Source organism: Hemicordylus capensis, chromosome 5, assembly GCF_027244095.1.
Source record: "Hemicordylus capensis ecotype Gifberg chromosome 5, rHemCap1.1.pri, whole genome shotgun sequence".
Classification (NCBI taxonomy): Eukaryota; Metazoa; Chordata; class Lepidosauria; order Squamata; family Cordylidae; genus Hemicordylus; species Hemicordylus capensis.
The window spans coordinates 3452987-3471212 of NC_069661.1; the positions used below are offsets into that span (position 1 = coordinate 3452987).

General features: G+C 46.9%; 1 protein-coding gene across 1 annotated transcript in view; it reads right to left on the minus strand.

Annotated features, from left to right (window-relative positions):
* Positions 1-7133, minus strand: part of SIGLEC1 (sialic acid binding Ig like lectin 1) — a 46238-nt gene extending 39105 nt beyond the window's left edge. Inside the window, exon 1 of the mRNA XM_053256722.1 lies at positions 7059-7133. The gene's annotated coding sequence lies outside the window, so the exon portion shown is untranslated. The remainder of the gene's footprint in view (positions 1-7058) is intronic.
* Between the last annotated feature and the right edge of the window lie 11093 nt (positions 7134-18226).

Sequence of the window (18226 nt, forward strand, 5' to 3'; positions counted from 1 at the left end):
AATTGCAAGAGAAGAAAAACCAATCTAAGTGTTGCATGGATTGACTACAAGAAAGCCTTCAACTCATTGAATCGCACATGGATACTAAAATGTTTAGAAACAACTGGTGTCAGCAAAAATATTCAGATATTTATTTAAAAAGCAATGAGCATGTGGAGTACACAGTTAAAAGTCAATGGTGAGACACTTGGACAGGTTAGCATTAGAAGAGGTATTTTCCAAGGGGACTCACTATCCCCTCTGTTGTTTGTAATCGCCATGACTCCACTTTCACAAATACTAAAAAAACAGGCCTCGGATACCAAACATCTAAAACATCAAGTCAAATCAACCATCTGCTGTACATGGATGATCAGAAATTGTATGGAAAGTCCCAGTCAGAAATCGAATCACTGCTAAACACTGTCCATATGTTCAGTAGCAATATAGCAATGGAGTTTGGACTAGACAAGTGTGCTGCATTAATAATGAACAGAGGGAAAATAACAAAAACAGAAGGAATAGAACTGCCCAATGGAAGCAATATCAAGAACCTGGAAGAGAAAGAACCTTACAAATACTTGGGCATTCTCCAGGCTGATAACATCGCACACACTGAAGTTAAAAGAAAAATGGGAAGTGAATACATCAGGAGAGTTAGAAAAACCCTAAAGTCCAAACTCAATGGTGGGAACACCATACACGCCATAAACACCTGGGCTATACCTGTTATCAGATACACTGCAGGAATAATAGACTGGACCCAGGCAGAGCTAGAGATGCTAGATCATAAGACCAGGAAAATCATGACCATCAATCATGCTCTGCACCCCCGCAGTGATATAGATAGGCTATACCTCCCTTGCAGCTCAGGTGGAAGAGGAATGCTGCAAGTCCATCAAACAGTAGAGAAGGAGAAAAGAGGCCTTGAAGAATATATCAAGGACAGTGAAGAAGATGCACTTCAAATGGTCAATAACGCGAAACTATTCAACACCAATTAAACCAAGTAGGCCTACAAGAAAGAACAAGTCAAGAACTGAGCAGAAAAATGGAAAAAGAAGCCACTGCATGGTCAATATTTGCACAATATAAGTGGAAAATCAGACATCACCAAGACCTGGCAATGGCTTAAGAATGGCAACTTGAAGAAACAAACAAACAGAGGGTTTAATATTGGCTGCACAAGAACAGGCACTAAGAACAAATGCAATAAGAGCAAAAGTAGAAAAGTCAACAACAAACAGCAAGTGCCGCCTTTGTAAAGAAGCAGATGAAACAGTGGACCACCTAATCAGCTGCTGTAAAAGACTGCACAGACTGACTACAAACAAAGGCATGACAAGGTAGCAGGGATGATACACTGGAACATCTGCAAAAAATACAAGCTACCTGTAGCCAAAAATTGGTGGGACCATAAAATTGAAAAAGTTGAAGGAAATGAAGATGCAAAAATATTATGGGACTTCCAACTACAGACAGACAAACATCTGCCACACAATACACCAGATATAACTGTAGTCGAGAAGAAAGAAAAACAAGTTAAAAGAATCGACATAGCAATACCAGGGGATAGCAGAATAGAAGAAAAGAAATAGAAAAAATAACAAAATACAAAGATCTCCAAATTGAAATTGAAAGGCTGTGGCAGAAAAAGACCAAAATAATCCCAGTGGTAATTGGGGCCCTGGGTGCAGTTCCAAAAGACCTTGAAGAGCACCTCAACACCATAGGGGCCACAGAAATCACCATCAGCTAATTACAAAAAGCAACTTTACTGGGAACAGCCTATATTTTGTGACGACATCTATAATAACCAACAGTATTGATGATAAAATTCAGCCATCCCAGGTCCTTGGGAAGGACTCGATGTCTGGATAAAACGAACCAGTCAATAACACCTGTCTGACTGTGTGATCAAGAAATAATAATAATAATAATAATACTAATGTGGTGATTCTTTTATATTTAGCAGAGCAACTGGCCCTCTCCGTCCCCAGCACAGCATCCCTCCAGTGGCTGTTGCTGGTATCTGCCTTATGTTTCTTTTTAGATTGTGAGCCCTTTGGGGACAGGAAGCCACCTGATTTATTTATTATTTATTTTTCTATGTAAACCACTTTGGGAACTTTGATTGAAGAGTGGTATATAAATATCAGTTATACCCATAATATCCTGCTAGTGCCAAGAATGCCTGGGAGAAGCATTCCTCTGCAATGGACAACTGTGTACTGGACAACTGTGTACAACTGCAATGGACAACTGCAATGGACAACTGTGTACAACTGTGTAACTCATGACCTTTGGTCTGTTACCTAAACATGGCTCTGTCAGGCATGAGACATCTTCATGGGGCCAAACTCTGGTGACATCTATCCAGCAGAGAAGGATGGAGCACCTCCCATCTGTTTCCTCTGGACTCAGCCCTTTGCTCCACTGCCCTACTGAGTTTCGTTTCTCCCACATTGCGTCTGCCACAGAAGCCCAAGTTTCTGTTTAGATTCCTGTTTGTGGTCTCAGCAGTGGGGCACGAGCCAGACACGCCTCCCGTTGCAGGGATTGTGGCTTTTGGTCAGAACCTGAAATCCGGGTGTTCGTCTTCAGTCTGCCTGAGCAGCTGATATTCACTGTCAAAGTCCATGACCATGCTCAGCTTTTTGGCCCCCAAAACCTTTTAAAGCCTAGAAGAGTTAATTCTGGAAGCTAACTTTATGCTTCAAAAAAATTGGGGTACTGATTTTTTGTCTCCCCGCCTTGCCCCTTTGCATCTTGCCTCTGAGCCTGGAGGTGGCCCACAGCCACCAGACTAGTAGCCATTGATAGACCTGTCCTCTGTGAATTTGTCTAAGCCCCGCTTAAAGCGATACAAGGTGGTGGCCATCACCACAACCCTTGGCAGAGAATTCCATAAATTAACTATACACGGTGTGAAAAAGTACTCCCTCTTGACAGTCCTAAATTTCCCAGCCTTCAGTTTCATTTGATGACCCCTTGTTCTAGAGTTGTCAGGGTGGGCAATTTCTTTCTGTTCACTCTCTCTACGCCATGCATAATTGTATACACTTCTATCATGTCTCCCTGTAGTCCAAACAAAAAAGCCCCTGTACCTTTTCCAGTTCTACAGTGTCCTTCTTAATATACGGTGCCCAGAACTTCACGTAGTATTCCAAATGTGGCCGCACCCAGGGTTTAGCAAGGTTGGAGTGGGCCCAGAGACAAGATTTTAAAATGCCCCCCACCACTCAAAGCTCAGCTCATGAAGTAAAGAAATCTTAAATGAGGCTGAATAGTGGTAACAAAAAGCATGTCTATATATGCCACAATAGAACATCATCCTAAATGGTTTTTTAAAAAGTTTTGTGAATTGTGGACAATGCAAGTCATGTAATGGTACTAGAGAAAGACATGCTGCCCTGGTAACTCCAGGTCTTAACACTCACATCAATTTTGGAGGATGAATACAACTGAAGGAAGCCCAGGCGGGTGTGCAGCTGGGGGAGTCAGTCATGTGACTTGCCTCTGCCCCCTCCCCAAGGCAGTGGGCCCCCAGACAACTGTCTCCCCTTGCCCAATGATAGTTATGCCCCTGGCCGCACCATAGATTTGTATAATGGTATTATACTATTAGTGTGTAAATAATTTGCACCATTAATCCAGAACGGTGTATATTGATTTCTGTGTGTGGAATCAGATTTCCTCCCTGCCACACAAAAGGATGCAGAGGAGTTGGTGCTGTGTAGCAGGGCATGCCTGGATCCAGGCACGCCCTGGAGTCCAACTCCTGAGCTCCAGTGAAGCTCCCTGGAGGGGCTTGGGCCAGCCCCTTAGCTTCACATGAGCTTTGTTTGCTGCCTGGAGCTTGTGGGGAGATGATGGGGAAAGAGTGAGAAAATCCAGAAGCCCTTATTGCCTATCCACATCCTTCACTCAAGCTTAAACATGTTTTTCCTGTTCTTTGTGGGAACATTCCATGGGCAGAAAGAGCATTTTTGAGCTTGCAGGAGCAGTGAGTGGCTTGGCCTTGGAGCCCGCAAGTCGAGCGCCAAGAACGTGGTGTGGTCTGTGGGTTCTGCTCTTGTGGTCCCTCTCGCCAGAGCAGAGCACTCTCCCTCCCCATCAGAGGCCCACCAAACAGAGCAGAAGGCCGCCGTGGCTACCCAGCACCCGGCTCCATCAGTCCCGATGCAAGGGCTGGACATGCTTCAGCCCAAGAGGACGGAGCCGTCCTAGCTCAGAGGCCGAGTGCTTGCTTGGCATGCAGAAGGGCCCCGGTTCAGTCCCACAGCCAGGCAGGGCTGGGGCAGACCCCCCGCCTCTGTCTGCAACCCCGGAAAGCTGCTGCCAGTCAGTGTAGACAATGCTTCTCTCTAGATGGCCCAATGGGCCAACTCAGTATAAGGCAGCTGAATTGTGCTGCTCACAAAGCTATTGTTCGTTAGGGCGAACACTAGACCACTGGTGCAAAGTTAGGAGAATACGATCAGCAAATGTGCATGGAGAGGCATCTGTGAGTGGGTTCACACATGCATGTGCTCCACTTGATAGCTGCAACATTCAGTAACGACTTTGTGTGAACACCAGGTCATTACCATAGACTTAGCACCACAGGTAGAACCAGTGGTGGTGGCTCAGGACCGCTGTGCACCTGAGGCAGGGCGCCAAATGCCCACCCCCTGGCCCACACTTTCCTCCCTTTCTTCCCCCCCCCCCAAGAGGGGGGCAGCAGGGCATCTTGCTGCCTCAGTGGTGCCTCAGCAATCCACTGCCTGGGCAACCCTCTCAGCGCACCTCATGGAAGGACCGCCCTGGGCAGGATTTCAAAGGCAATGCTTTTCATTGGGGTCGGTCCACCCATTCAGTGACCAGCCATGATGTGAAGAGAAATCAATGCCTGCCTGCCTGCCTGCCTACCTGTGTGGAGCAGTCCTTGATGACTGGCAAGCCGACCGTATGAAATGGCTCAGCTGAAAGACCGGGTGTTTGCGGTGATGGGAGGACCTGTGGACATTTTTAATTATTTTATTTATTTTTATTGATTTAAAATATTTCTATTCTGCCCAAAACAGGCGTCTCTGGGAGGTTTACAATTAAAATCATTCGAACATTAGATCAATTAACAATTAAAATCATTTAAAAGATTAAAAACATTTAAAACCCAGTATTAAAATTATTTAAAACTATAAATCGAATCAAAAGCCTGGGTGAATAAATGTGTCTTCAGTGCCTTTTTGAAAGTTGCCAGAGATGGGGAGGCTCATATTTCAACAGGGAGCGCATTCCAAAGTCCAGGGGCAGCAACGGAGAAGGCCCGTTCCCAAGTAGCCACCAGACGAGTTGGTGGAAGCCTCAGGCAAACCTCTCCAGATGATCTTAATAGGCGGCAGGGCTCATGGCGAAGAAGAAGTTCTCTTAAATACCCAGGGCCTAAGCTGTTTAGGGCTTTATAGGTAATGACCAGCACCTTGTATTTTGCCTGGAAACGTATCGGCAGCCAGTGCAATTCCTTCAAGACAGGAGTAATATGGTCTCTCCTAGATGACCCAGAGACCAACCTGGCTGCCACGTTCTGAACCAACTGCAGTTTCCAGACTATGTACAAAGGCAGCCCCACATAGAGTGCATTGCAGTAATCCAGCCTAGAGATTTACAATAATCTGTTTACAACAAATGTACCACTGTTTTGAGGTCATTCATCTCAAGAAATGGACACAGCGGGTGTATCAGCCAACACTGATAAAAAGCACCTCTGGCCACTGCCTCAACCTGGGACACCAAGGAGAGGTTCGGATTCAGAAGCACCTCCAGACTGTGTACCTGTTCCTTCTGAGGGAGCGTAACCCCATCCAGAACAGGCAGTTCAAAATCATCTCCCGAGTTTCAACCCTGCACAATAAGAACCTCCGTCTTATCTGGATTCAGCCTCAGTTTGTTATCCCTCATCCAGCCCATTACTGCCTCCAGGCAGGCATTTAGGTGGGTTATGCCTTTCCCTGATGATGTTGACATGGAGAAACAGATTTGGGTGTCAACAGCATATTGATAACACCCTGCACCAAATCCCCTGATGATCTCTCCCAGCGGTTTTATGTAGATGTTGAACAACATCAGAGACAATATGGAGCCCTGAGGGACACCATATGAAAGTTCAGATTTTGAAGAACAGTCTCCAAGAAACACCATATGGAATATGCCCGTGAGGTAGGAGCGGAACCACTGCAAAGCAGTGCCTCCCACCCCCAATCCCCAGTTCCAGAAGCATACTATGGTCAATAGTATCGAAAGCCGCTGAGAGATCCAAAAGGACCAACAGAGTCACACTCCCTATGTCAATTTCCAATTGGAGATCATCCATCAGGCCAACCAAGGCAGTCTCCACCCCATAGCCTGCCCAAAAGCCAGTTTGAAATGGGTCTAGATTTTGTCTGTAGTGTGGCATCTCTGATGGTTCATTCACACATTCAGACACCACCTTTAGACACAGTTGTCCACGGATGAACTTGTATGTATGAGCCGTCCCCATGAGGGCAGACAGACAGACATCCTGCACTAGCAAAGACCATCCCATTCCCTCCACCTAATACTGAAGCAACCACCGAGAATCCTTTTAGATAAGTCCCCTGAACTGTTGAAAGGGATTTCCCTCTCCAGACAACCAGACAATAGTTCATCATCCCCATCAAATGGCACCCCAGTTGAGTTTACCAGCTTATTCCCAGCTGCTGGGAGGCTTCCAGAACAAAAGTGAAAGTGTCTCCCGGCACGTAGTCCACAACTGAGCGGTGAGGTGGTGAATCCTGCTTCTCAGGCTCCGAGCCCAGCCTCTAGACCCCACGGCTAAGCTTCACTCAGTGCTGCTTTAGTTTGAGTGTGCAGCCTTTCCCTGTGCAAAGTGCTTAAGAGCTGCCTCTTGGGCCCTCTCACAATATGCCAGGGAGGTAGATGGCTCGTCTTTCTCTTTCCCCATTTTATAGATGGAAAACTGAGAAGAGGAGCTGGCAACTGACCACAGGGCATCAAGGCAGTCAGTAACTACAGCAAGATTTAAACACAGGTCCGGACAGTGAGTGGAAGTCTCTTACCTTCTCATGGAGATCAGCTCCTGCAATAGTTCTTTGTTGTCCTTTGGAACTCCCTGTCTCAAGACAGCCCCCTACACACACACACACGACCTAGCAGCCTATGCCTGCTGCAGCTCCTAGACTCTGCATGGGATGAAGCAGGACGGAATGGTCCAGGAGAGCAGAGTGCTTCCCCCTTTGGGTGGCTTTATTGTCTTCTGTTTTTGGGAAGTCCCAAACTGTGTCAGCTGTTTAAGCTCCCCATTCAATGTCCAATTGCTTCAACTGCTCATCAGCACTGATGAGGCTGCTTGGGAGGAGAGCTAAGTTGCATTCTCAGCACCACAGTTTGATGGCTGTCAGTGACACTTTGGAAAGGATCCAGAGGAGAGCAGAACAGATGCCTGTAGTGTTTTTCCTCAAGGCAAACCCCATCAGGAAAGGCAGAAGGAATTGTGAGGGGGGGGGTATGCTTAAGCCTTGGGAGAAGAAGATTAAGGCTGGAGGTAGTCGTATTGTGCAAGAACACGCATGCACAGAGATGTCACAGAATCTGGTCTTGGGTCCTGTCACAAAGCATTAGGAAAATACTTTGTCAACTTGTCTGAGTTAAATATAATCCCCTGTTATGCCTGTGTTTGCATAGACCACGCTGATAAGAGGAGGAGGAGAGCCCAGCTGGGTCAAACAAAAAGGGGTCCATCTAGTCCAGCATCCTGTTTCCCACAGTGGCCCACCAGATGCCCCTGGGGAGCCCACCAGCTAGCAGCAAATGAAGACATGCCCCCTCTCCTGCTGTTGTTCCCTTGCATCCTGCCTCTGAGGCTGGAGGAAGCCTATCACCATCAGGACTAGTAGCCACGTGGATAGACCTGTCTCCCATGGATTTGTCTATCCCCCTTTTAAAACCATCCAAGCCAGTGGCGATTGCCACATCTGGCAGCAGCAAATTCCATAAATGGCTTATTGAGAAAAAGAGGTCCTTTCTCTTGTCTGTCCTGCTAGTCAGAGTCATTGGATGACCTGCATTATTGCATGATGATGGAAGGATATTCTCTCTCTGCTTTCTTCACACCGTGCATGTCTTATAAACTTCTACCATGACTCTCAGTCATCTTTTTTGTTCTGTAAAGGGTGGGGTGGGGGAATAGCCAGAGCTAGAGTCAGACTAGGACTTTGGAGATCAAGGCTAAGCCATGAAGCTCGTAGGAACACAGGAAGCTGCCGTATCGCATTGGTCCATGTCACTCAGTATCATCTGCACCACTGATTGGCAGCGGCTCTCCAAGGTTAGAGAGAGAGTCTTTCCCAATCTACCTGGGCACTTTCCAGATTAACCCCTTCCACAGGGTCAGCATGGGTCTGCTAAGTGTGCTTCTTCCACACTTCCTGTGCTGTGACACTGCAGTCCCTGTGCTGAGCGCAAGGTGCCGTTCACATTTCCGATGCCTTACTTGGGATTTTCTCTTTGCGTTCTAGTGCTACAACACTGCAAGGAGCTGCAGAAAAGTACAGTAGCTGTATTTTCCTGTTGTAGGAGTTTGAGATCCTGGGGGTCGTTTTCAATACGATCCTGCCAAGGCAAAGCATTTTACTGTGTTTGTAGCATGTAATCTGGAAAGCTCCCGGGAAATGCCAGGGATGTCTCTGTGTGTGCATATGAGGAACTGCGCCACAGAGACAGCCTTGCTCTCAGTTTGAAGGAGATTTACTTATTTATTTATCACATGTATAAACCACCTGACATGCAAATATCCAGGTGGTATACAACTATTTAAAAATGCAGAAACAAAACAGTAATAATTACAGTTTAATTAAATATAATTAAATAAAATAATTAAAAAACAATTAAAGCAGTTTAAAATATTTTTAGCAAAAAGCCTGAGAAAGCAGGTGTCTTAAGGGGTTTTTTTGTTTTAGTTTTTTTAAGGCAGCCAGATTTTTTTTGACAGGGAGCACATTCCAAAGCCCTGGGGCAGCCACAGAGAAGACCAGGTTCCAAGCTGCCAAATGAACCGGGGGCAACTGTAACCGAAACTGGACCTCCTCATGTGATCTCGGTAGGCTTTCAATGGCATCAAAAGCTTTCGGGAAATCCAAAAGAACCGACAGAGCAACACTCCCTCTGGCTATGCCTAACTGGAGATCATCCACCAAGGCAGTCCCTCCAAACCACACATCCCATTTGGAAGCCAGTTTGAAATGGGTCTAGATAACCTGTTTCCTCCAAAACTGCCAGGAGCTGAGAGGCCACCACCTGCTCAGTCACCTTGCCTAACCATGAACGACTGGAGACAGGTCTATAATTGACTAATTCTGAGATACCCCATACAGGTTTCTTCAACTATGGTCTAATGATAGCCTACTTAAGGCAAGGAGGCATCCTGCCCTACCTTAGAGAAGCATTTATAATATTTACCAGACCCTCTCTGATAATATGATTGCCAGATGAAATAAGCCAAGTTGGGCAAGGGTCAAGAGAACAGGTTGGAGGATGCACAGTCCGAGGCAGCTTGTTTACATCTGCAGGAGTCTGAAAATGACCCTATCTAGTCCCACAAGAGCAGTTGAAGGACACCTGGATAGATGCTAATATCTGCAGTAGTAATAACACTACAGTAAAACTACTCTGCAGCAAATGATGAATCCAGTTCAGCGTTACAAGAAATTTTATCCACAAAAAAAACCATGAGAAACTTCACAATGGGTCACTGATGGTTCTAAGTTTGGGTTCAAAGGAGGAGGAGCTACATACTAGCCCTCTGCAGTCCTAGCCAACTCCGATGGATGTGAACTTGCAGACACAATGTGGGCAGAAAAGAACTGCTTCTTTGCTGCATGTATTGCCAGAGCATAGATCTTCAAATGTGCTTTATGTTGTAATCTGCCAGATTCAAGTTGAGTCTTTCTTTACTTACACTAGTCATCTGCCTTGCTGCTTCAGCAACTGTGGTTCTTCCAAATACCATGGGGCGGATTTTGAAGCAGGCCGGAGAGGATGCTTAGGAGCAATTGTGTCAACTGCTCAAGTTAGTTTGTTATTCCACGTTTGCACCAGAGCATTGACAGAATCATCAGCAGAGCCAATTCTAAACCCTTCCAAGGCTTCTTGGAATCCTATTGGATTCCTCATCCCAAGGAAACCAAAACGTGGGCACCATTGGTCCACTGGAATGGCACTGCCAATGGGGCTAGTCCACAACCTGAAGCAAGCTGCACAGGTGGTGGACTTGGGGGTCAGCAAATTGGGGGCCATCTTGTCCCAGGGCACTTCATGGCCACTTCCACATGTCAGTGAAGTGAGGGATGTTCAAAGCCTTTGTGGGAAGTTCCAGGAGTCATCTCACACCCCATCCACATCCTGCTGCAGGCTTCTGTGCTCCTTCCCATGAGATCTTGCCCTCTCTAAACACCCATTAGGGACCTCATGCAATTTTTTCAGCACCACTTACTGGACTCCACACTCCAAAATAAAAAATAAAAAAAATCTGTCCCTTTCCCCAGTCTTCACAAAAGTAGTGGATGGGTTCTTCGTGGAATGCAAAAGCTGATTGGTGAGTGTCAGGGCCGCCCTGTCCACTAGAAAGACCTAGGGGGTTGCTTAGGACTCCAGTTCTGAATCATTCATTCATTCGATTTCTATACCGCCCTTCCAAAAATGGACCAGGGTGGTTTACACAGAGAAATAATAAACAAATATTATGTATCCTGCAGGGTGCATAAACATGGCCAGGATAATAGAGCTTTGCCAATTATTCTTTCTCTCCCTTTTTATTGCACCCTGAGGTATTGCACTGTGGTATAAGCATGCAAGATGTAACCCTGCATCCTGCTTCCCAAAGGACCTGCACATTCTTCAGCCCAAATAATCTTCTTTGCTCATTACACTTCAGCCCCAATAAACAGCCCGTCTCCTAAGCTGCACTCCCACTCTGGAAGAGGAATGACCTGTCTCCGCATCCATTTCCAAAAAGGAATGGTCTCAGACTGGATTTCAAAATCAACAGCAGCATCTTTCTATCTCTGAAATGTTCAGAGTTTGGCCCTCAGAACAGACTGGGAACTTGCTCCCACTGGATGATCCAACCAGTGCAGGCTGGTCATTTGACCTCAGGAATAAGCAGCTTGCAAAGATCAAGTTAAAGCCAGGACTCAGCACTTTTTGACTGGGGCAGGGTGGGGTGGTGCCAAAATCATACTTCAGCGAGGGCACCCTAAACCGTAGGGCCAGCCCTATAGACCCTATCCAATCAGGATTCCCAGTCATGAGGAAGGGTCAGCAGGTCTACATGTGCGATGCTCGCCTTTGCCTCATAAGAACATAAGAACAGCCCTGCTGGATCGGGCCCAAGAAGGCCCATCTAGTCCAGCTTCCTGTTTAACACAGAGGCCCACCAGACGCCGCTGGAAGCCTACAGGCAGGAGTTGAGGGCATGCCCTCTCTCCTGCTGTTACTCCCCTGCAACTGGTAATCAGAGGCATCCTGCCTTTGAGGCCAGAGGTGGCCTATAGCCTTCAGACTTTTATTTGTTTGTTTGTTTGTTTATTAGATTTATATACTGCCCTTCCAAAATGGCTCAGGGCGGTTCACAACATGATAAAAACAATTAAAACAAATTAACAATTAAAATCAAACTATTAAAACACAATAAAACCAATAAAACAGCTAAAAGCCCTGAAAATCAGGGCAACAGTTTAAAACAGTTTAAAAAACAGTTAATAATTTAAAACTCTGGAAGGCCAGGCCAAATAGGTAGGTTTTAAGGGCTCTCTTGAAGGACAGCAATGATCTCAAATTACGAATTTCTGCTGAGAGTGCATTCCATAGCTCAGGAGCAGCTACAGAGAAGGCCCACCTCTGCGTCGCCACCAGACAAACCAGTGGCAACTGGAGACGGACCTCCTCAGATGACCTTAACGTGCGGTGGGGATCATGTAGAAGAAGGCACTCTCTTAGACAGTAGACTAGTAGCCGTTGATTGATAGACATCTTCTCCATGAACTTATCTAAACTCCTCTTAAAGCCATCCAGGCTGTTGGCTGTCACCACATCTTGTGGCAGAGAATTCCACAAGTGGATTATGTGTTATGTGAAAAAGTACTTCCGTTTGTTGCTCCTAAATTTCCTGGCATTCAATTTCATGGGATGACCCCTGGTTCAAGTGTTATGGGAGAGGGAGAAGAATTTCTCTCTATCCACTTTCTCAACACATGATTTTATAGACCTCTATCATGTCTCCCCGCAGTCGTCTTTTTTTCTAAACTAAAAAGCCCTAGGTGTTGTAGCCTTGCCTCATAAGGAAGGTGCTCTAGGCCCCTGATCATCTTTGTTGCTCTCTTCTGCACCTTTCCCAGTTCTACAGTGTCCTTCTGTCCTCAGTGCCCTCAATGCCCTGACAATGTCCTCAATGCCGCACATTGAGTCGACACTTTCAACGAGCGTGGTCGCACCATACTTTTGTATAAGGGCATTATAATATTAGCTGTGTTATTTTCAATCCCCTTCCTAATGATCCCTAGCATGGAATTGGCCTTTTTCACAGCTGCCGCACATTGAGTTGACACTTTCAACGAGCTGTCCACCATGACCCCAAGATCCCTCTCCTGGTCTGTCACCGACAGCTCAGATCCCATCAGCGTATACTTGAAGCTGGGGTTTTGCATGCCAGTGTGTATCACTTTACACTTGCTAACACTGGACCGCATTTGCCATTGTGTCACCCACCCACCCAGTTTGGAGAGATCCTTTTGGAGTTCCTCACAATCTGTTGTGGATTTCATTACCTGAAAGAGTTTGGTATCATCTGCAAATTTGGCCACCTCACTGCTTACCCTTACTTCTAGATCATTTAGGAATAAATTAAAAAGCACCGGTCCCAATACAGATCCCTGGGGGACCCCACTTCTTACTTCCCTCCACTGTGAAAACTCTCCATTTATTCCTACCCTCTGTTTTCTGTCTTTCAACCAGTTAGCAATCCACACATGTACTTGTCCCTTTATCCCATGACTGCTAAGTTTTCCCCCAAGAGTCTTTGATGAGGAACGTTGTCGAAAGATTTTTGGAAGTCCAGGTATACGATGTCAACTGGGTCACCTTTATCCACACACTTGTTGACACTCTCAAAGAACTCCAGAAGGTTGGTGAGGCAAGATTTACCTTTGCAGAAGCCATGCTGGTTCTCCCCCAGCAGGGCCTGTTCTTCTATGTGCTTTACAATTTTATCCTTGAGGATGCTTTCCATCAATTTGCCTGGAACAGACGTTAAGCTAACCAGCCTGGAATTTCCTGGATCACCCTTGGATCCCTTTATGAAAATCAGTGTTACATTTGCTACTTTCCAGTCCTCCAGTACAAAACCTGATTGTAGGGATAAGTTATATATTTTTGCAAGGAGGTTGGCAATTTCACATTTGAGTTCTTTAAGAACTCTTGGATGGATGCCATCCAGCCCTGGCGATTTGCTAGTTTTCATTTTTTCCAGACAGTTTAGAACACCAACTCTTGTCACTTCTATCTGAGTCAGTTCTTTAGCTTCCATCCCTGAAAAGCCTGGTTCAGGAACAGGTATATGCTCACTATCCTCTGCCGTGAAGACAGATGCAAAGAACTCATTTAGCTTCTCTGCAACCTTAATAATTCCTTTCACTCCCTCATTGTCTAACGGTCCAACTGCCTCCTTGGCAGGTTTCCTGCTTCTGGTGTATTTAAAGAAGTTTTTGTCATTCCCCTTGACACTTTTAGCTAAAAAAATTTAGCTAAAAAATAAAATAAAATAAAATAAAATAAAATAAAATAAAATGTTCCTCAAACTCTTTTCACTTCAGTTATTGTCACCTTGCATTTATTTTGCCATAGTTGGTGTTCCTTTCTGTTCTCTTCATTTGGGCAGACCTTCCAATTTTGGAAGGAAGTCTTCTTCTGCTTTATGGCTTCCTTGACCTTACCTTTTAGCCATGCTGGCATCCTCCTAGACAAGGGCATAGTGAGGTTCCCAGTGGCTGGGGGACTAAGGTAGGCAGGGAGCCTCCATTGTGTTCACAAAGCACATGTGCCCCAGAGCCCCAAACCACGCTCCCTGCATGTGATATCAGATGCAAGGGGGCGGAGCAACTTTACCACCCAACCCCAAGACTTCCCCTCCCATCTCTTGAAGTCACAGTTCGGCGAGTCTTTCAGGAGGGTGGCCACAGCAGCGCCGACTCAACAGTGCAGATCAAGGCCAGGGATGCCGTCCTCTGTCCTGGGGCAGCGGCGGATCGGGTCCAGGCAGCCTATCCTCCGGTGGCTCCTGCATGGCAGCCAGGCCAGGGGGTGGAGCAGCGGTGAGGGGCTGGGAGGAGGAAGCTGGGGGAAGCGTGAGCGGAAGTGCTGCATGCCCCAGCAGCAGCCTTGTGGGCCCCCTGATCTTCCGGGCCAGGGGACATTTGTCTTCCCTTGCCCAATGGATGCTATGCCCACACTCCTGGACTTAGTGATACCTTTCCTCCTTTGGGGTATACAATCTAACTGGGCTTCCAGTGTTGTGGTTTTGAGTAAACTCCATGCATCCTGGAGTGAAGTGACTCTTCTGATTTTCCATTTCAGTTTTCTTTTCACCATACTCCTCATTTTGGAGAAGTTTCCTCTTCCGAAATTCAGAGTGTCTGTGTTAGACTTCCTTGGTGATTCTCTCCCCGCATGTATGCTGAATTTGATGGCACTGTGGTCACTGTTTCCTAAGGGGTCCATGACACTGACATCACGCACCAGGTCCTGGGTGCCACTGAGAATTAAGTCCAAGGTCGCCTTCTCTCTGGTTGCTTCCAAGACCAACAGTTCTAGGGCACAGTCATTCACTTATACACTGAATCTCTTACCAGGTGTATGCTATCTCTCTATTGGCTCTTTGATCTCTTTGACCAGCTAGCACAGCCTCCTGTCTGCTCTTTATGTGGTTCTGCTCTGTCCCTTTCTGTTTTATCTGAATCTTTTACACCCTCACACCTTAAGGGATGGCATTTGCTGAACTGGATACTGCCCAGCTCCTGTCAGCAACTCCCCAGGCATCATTTTAAAAGCTGCTCTGTGACCTTTTTTATTTTAAGTGCCAGCGGTCTGGTTCCATCTTGGTTCAAGTGCAGCCTGTCCCTTTTGTACAGGCTTTGCTTGCCCCAAAATGTATCCCAGTGCCTAACAGATCTAAACCCCTCTTCTTGGCACCAATGTCTCATCCATGCATTGCGACCCCTCAGCTCTGCCTGTCTCACTGTACCTACGCGTGGAACAGGTAACATTTCTGAGAATGCTAACTTGGGGGTCCTGGACTGCAATATGCTACCTACCTAAATTTGGCTTCTAGGACCTCCCGATTACATTTCCCCACATCGTTGGTGCCAACGTGCACCATGACAGCTGTCTCTGTCCTCCCCAGCTCTGCCTAAGAGCTTATCTAGACGCTGCGTGATGTCCGCAACCTTCACACCAGGCAGGCAAGTCACCGTGCAGTCAACACATGGGTCACAAGCCCATCTCTCTATACCTCTAATGACTGAATCTCCCACTACAAGGAGGCTCCCACCCCCCCCCACCCGAGGAGTATCCCCTGTGCGAGAGGATATGGGCTCATGATCCACAGAAGGGGTCCCTTTTAAGGGAGCATTTCCCTCTTCCTCAGACCGATGTCCTCCTTGCCCAAGACCCTCATTCTCCCTGACAGCAGAGGAGCTATCAGCCCTGGAGTGGGATGCCTCAACCACATCCCTGAAGGACTCATCCACATGCCTCTCTGTCTCTCTGAGCTTCTCCAGATCCACCACTTGGGTCTCAACACACAATGTGGTTCCCTCAATGCATTGAGCAAAAGTGGCTCATGCTGCCACAAAGGAAGAGAAGGCAGCCATCAGCAGAGGTACATAAGAACATAAGAAGAGCCCAAGGAGAGTCCAGGATCTTGTTCCCTACAGTGGACCACCAGATGCCTCTGGGAGACAGAAGACTTGCCCCTTCTCCTGCTGTTGCTCCCCTGCAACTGGTATGCGGAAGCATCTTGCCTCTGAGCCTGGAGGTAGCCCATAGCCATCAAGACTAGAAGCCATTGATAGACCTGTCCTCTATGAATCTGTCTAAGCCCCTTTTAAAGACATCCAAGCTGGAAACTGTAGGCATGCACACAAAAATCAAGCAGTGGCTTAAAAAGGGGGGACGGGTGGCATTTGGCCCTTTGCCTCAGATGCACTCAGTGGTAGAGCACATGGCTTGCCTGCGGAGGAACTGGGCGAGATCCTGAGTGCTTGAAGAGTCACTGCCAATCTGATCGGAGAGCAGACAGATGGATTAATGGCCTGATTTATGTGGATAGACCGGAGAAGGATGCTTCCTTCACAGATTTCCAAAGCAGAATCCATTCTTCAAGAACATGTTCAGTCACAGAAAAAGGAAGTGTTAAAGAAAGTGCTTGAAAGGGGAGTGGAGAGATCAGGGCAGAGCTCAGGAGCAGCTGGGAGGGGAGTGTGGTCTGATCTTTTTGGATCTTTGGGGGAACGTGGGACATCCGGGTTAGAAGCAGAGATATTAAAAAGAATGAAAACTCTCCAAGTGGAGAAGGAGTGATGGGACAGTGGCTCAGAAGAGGACTTTTAAGATAAAAGAGGCACCACGCAAAGGTTTGTAAATGACTGATGAGGTTCTAACTAACTTCCATGTGCAAACAACCTTGGTTCCAGAATATCCCCTGAGACGAGACACAGAAGGGGATTCAGACTGAACTGGCTATCCATGCTTCATCCAGCATGCTACGCATGTCACAGAAACAGTTGATGCAAACATCCTAATGTATTAACAACATCATTCACACTTTTATAGTTCCCTGCACATTGTTTTATTACTTTAGCAGTCCTTACAACAGCCCAGTCAGGCAGCCCAGTAATACCGTTATCCGGAATTGCAGATTGAGGCTGCAAGTTGAGAGTCCACGGCAGAGGTGAGGTCTCTCTCTCAACTGGTGACTTCCTAATGCACAACTCATTCCCCTTTGCCTCAGTGCTCTGCTCGTTGGTCTTGGGGAAGAGAGCTGGCCTTGCAGCAGGAAACATGGATTGTTCCCTTTGCTCAGCAGGTTCTGTCCTGATTTGCATTTGAATGGGTGACTACATGAAAGCAGTCTGCTTGCATGCAGAAGGCCCCAGGTTTTTAGTTTGCATCTCCTCCGGAATGGAGGGGGTGCATTCACATACCTGCCAAATTTACCCCGAAGTCCCTGTGAACTATCAGGGAGCATTTCACACACAATTATGGGTTTTTTCAAACTGCATGTTAGAGTGTAGCTCAATTTATATCCAGTGTTTTAAAAAAATCCATTTTTTGCATCGGTTTTGGGGGACAACTTTGAACTCGCAGTAAAGCCTCGCAGAAAACCCACGGTAAATTCTGCTGTCTGGGAAAGCTCCTGGAGTTTTGTCTTGGACCTCTCCACTGAGAAGCTGAAGGGCTATGGCTCTGTTGAGTACCTCTTGATGGCCCAGCCTCAGGGATTCCTTGCTGCTGAGCTGTGTCCTCCCTGACAGAGGGCAAATGTTTTCCTGGGCAGCTGCACTCCTCCGCAACTTTTGCAGGCTCTGCTTGGGAATGCCTGGACAGAGCTCCAGCCTGGAGCCTAGACTCTGAGGACAGGCCAGCCGATAAGCGAGTGCCAGGTGGTGCAATCCGCCAGGAATGTCTCCTGCACAAACCCCATTGAAATGAATGGGAGCTGCACAAGAGCACATCCCTCCCCAGCAAGGCAATAAAACTGGGTGGCATTCAGAGGTTGGCCGAAGGAGGCTGTAGAATGTGTTTTTGCTCTCCCTTGAGAGACTGTTCTCAGATTCCAGAGATGCTCTTGAAAACAGACCTCGCATCTTATCTTGGAGGAATGCAAGCTGCTTCCAAACCGTGAGTGTGTGTGTGTCCTTCTCCCTCTCCCTTTTAAAGAAGGAAACATATGTGAACACCTGAAACAAGCTTTCGGCCCTGTGCTTCTGGCCAGATGTGGGTCTATGCTGTCTGTTACTTTGTGTGCATCACATACAGGAGAATCTGGGATCTGTCCACTGGCCATCACCAGGGCACTTCCCAGATTAGCCGCTCAACAGCAGCAGAATGCTTCCGTTCAGGTAAATTGCTTTCAAAATGGAAACAGCAGGGGAAGCAGTCTCACAAAAACTCACAA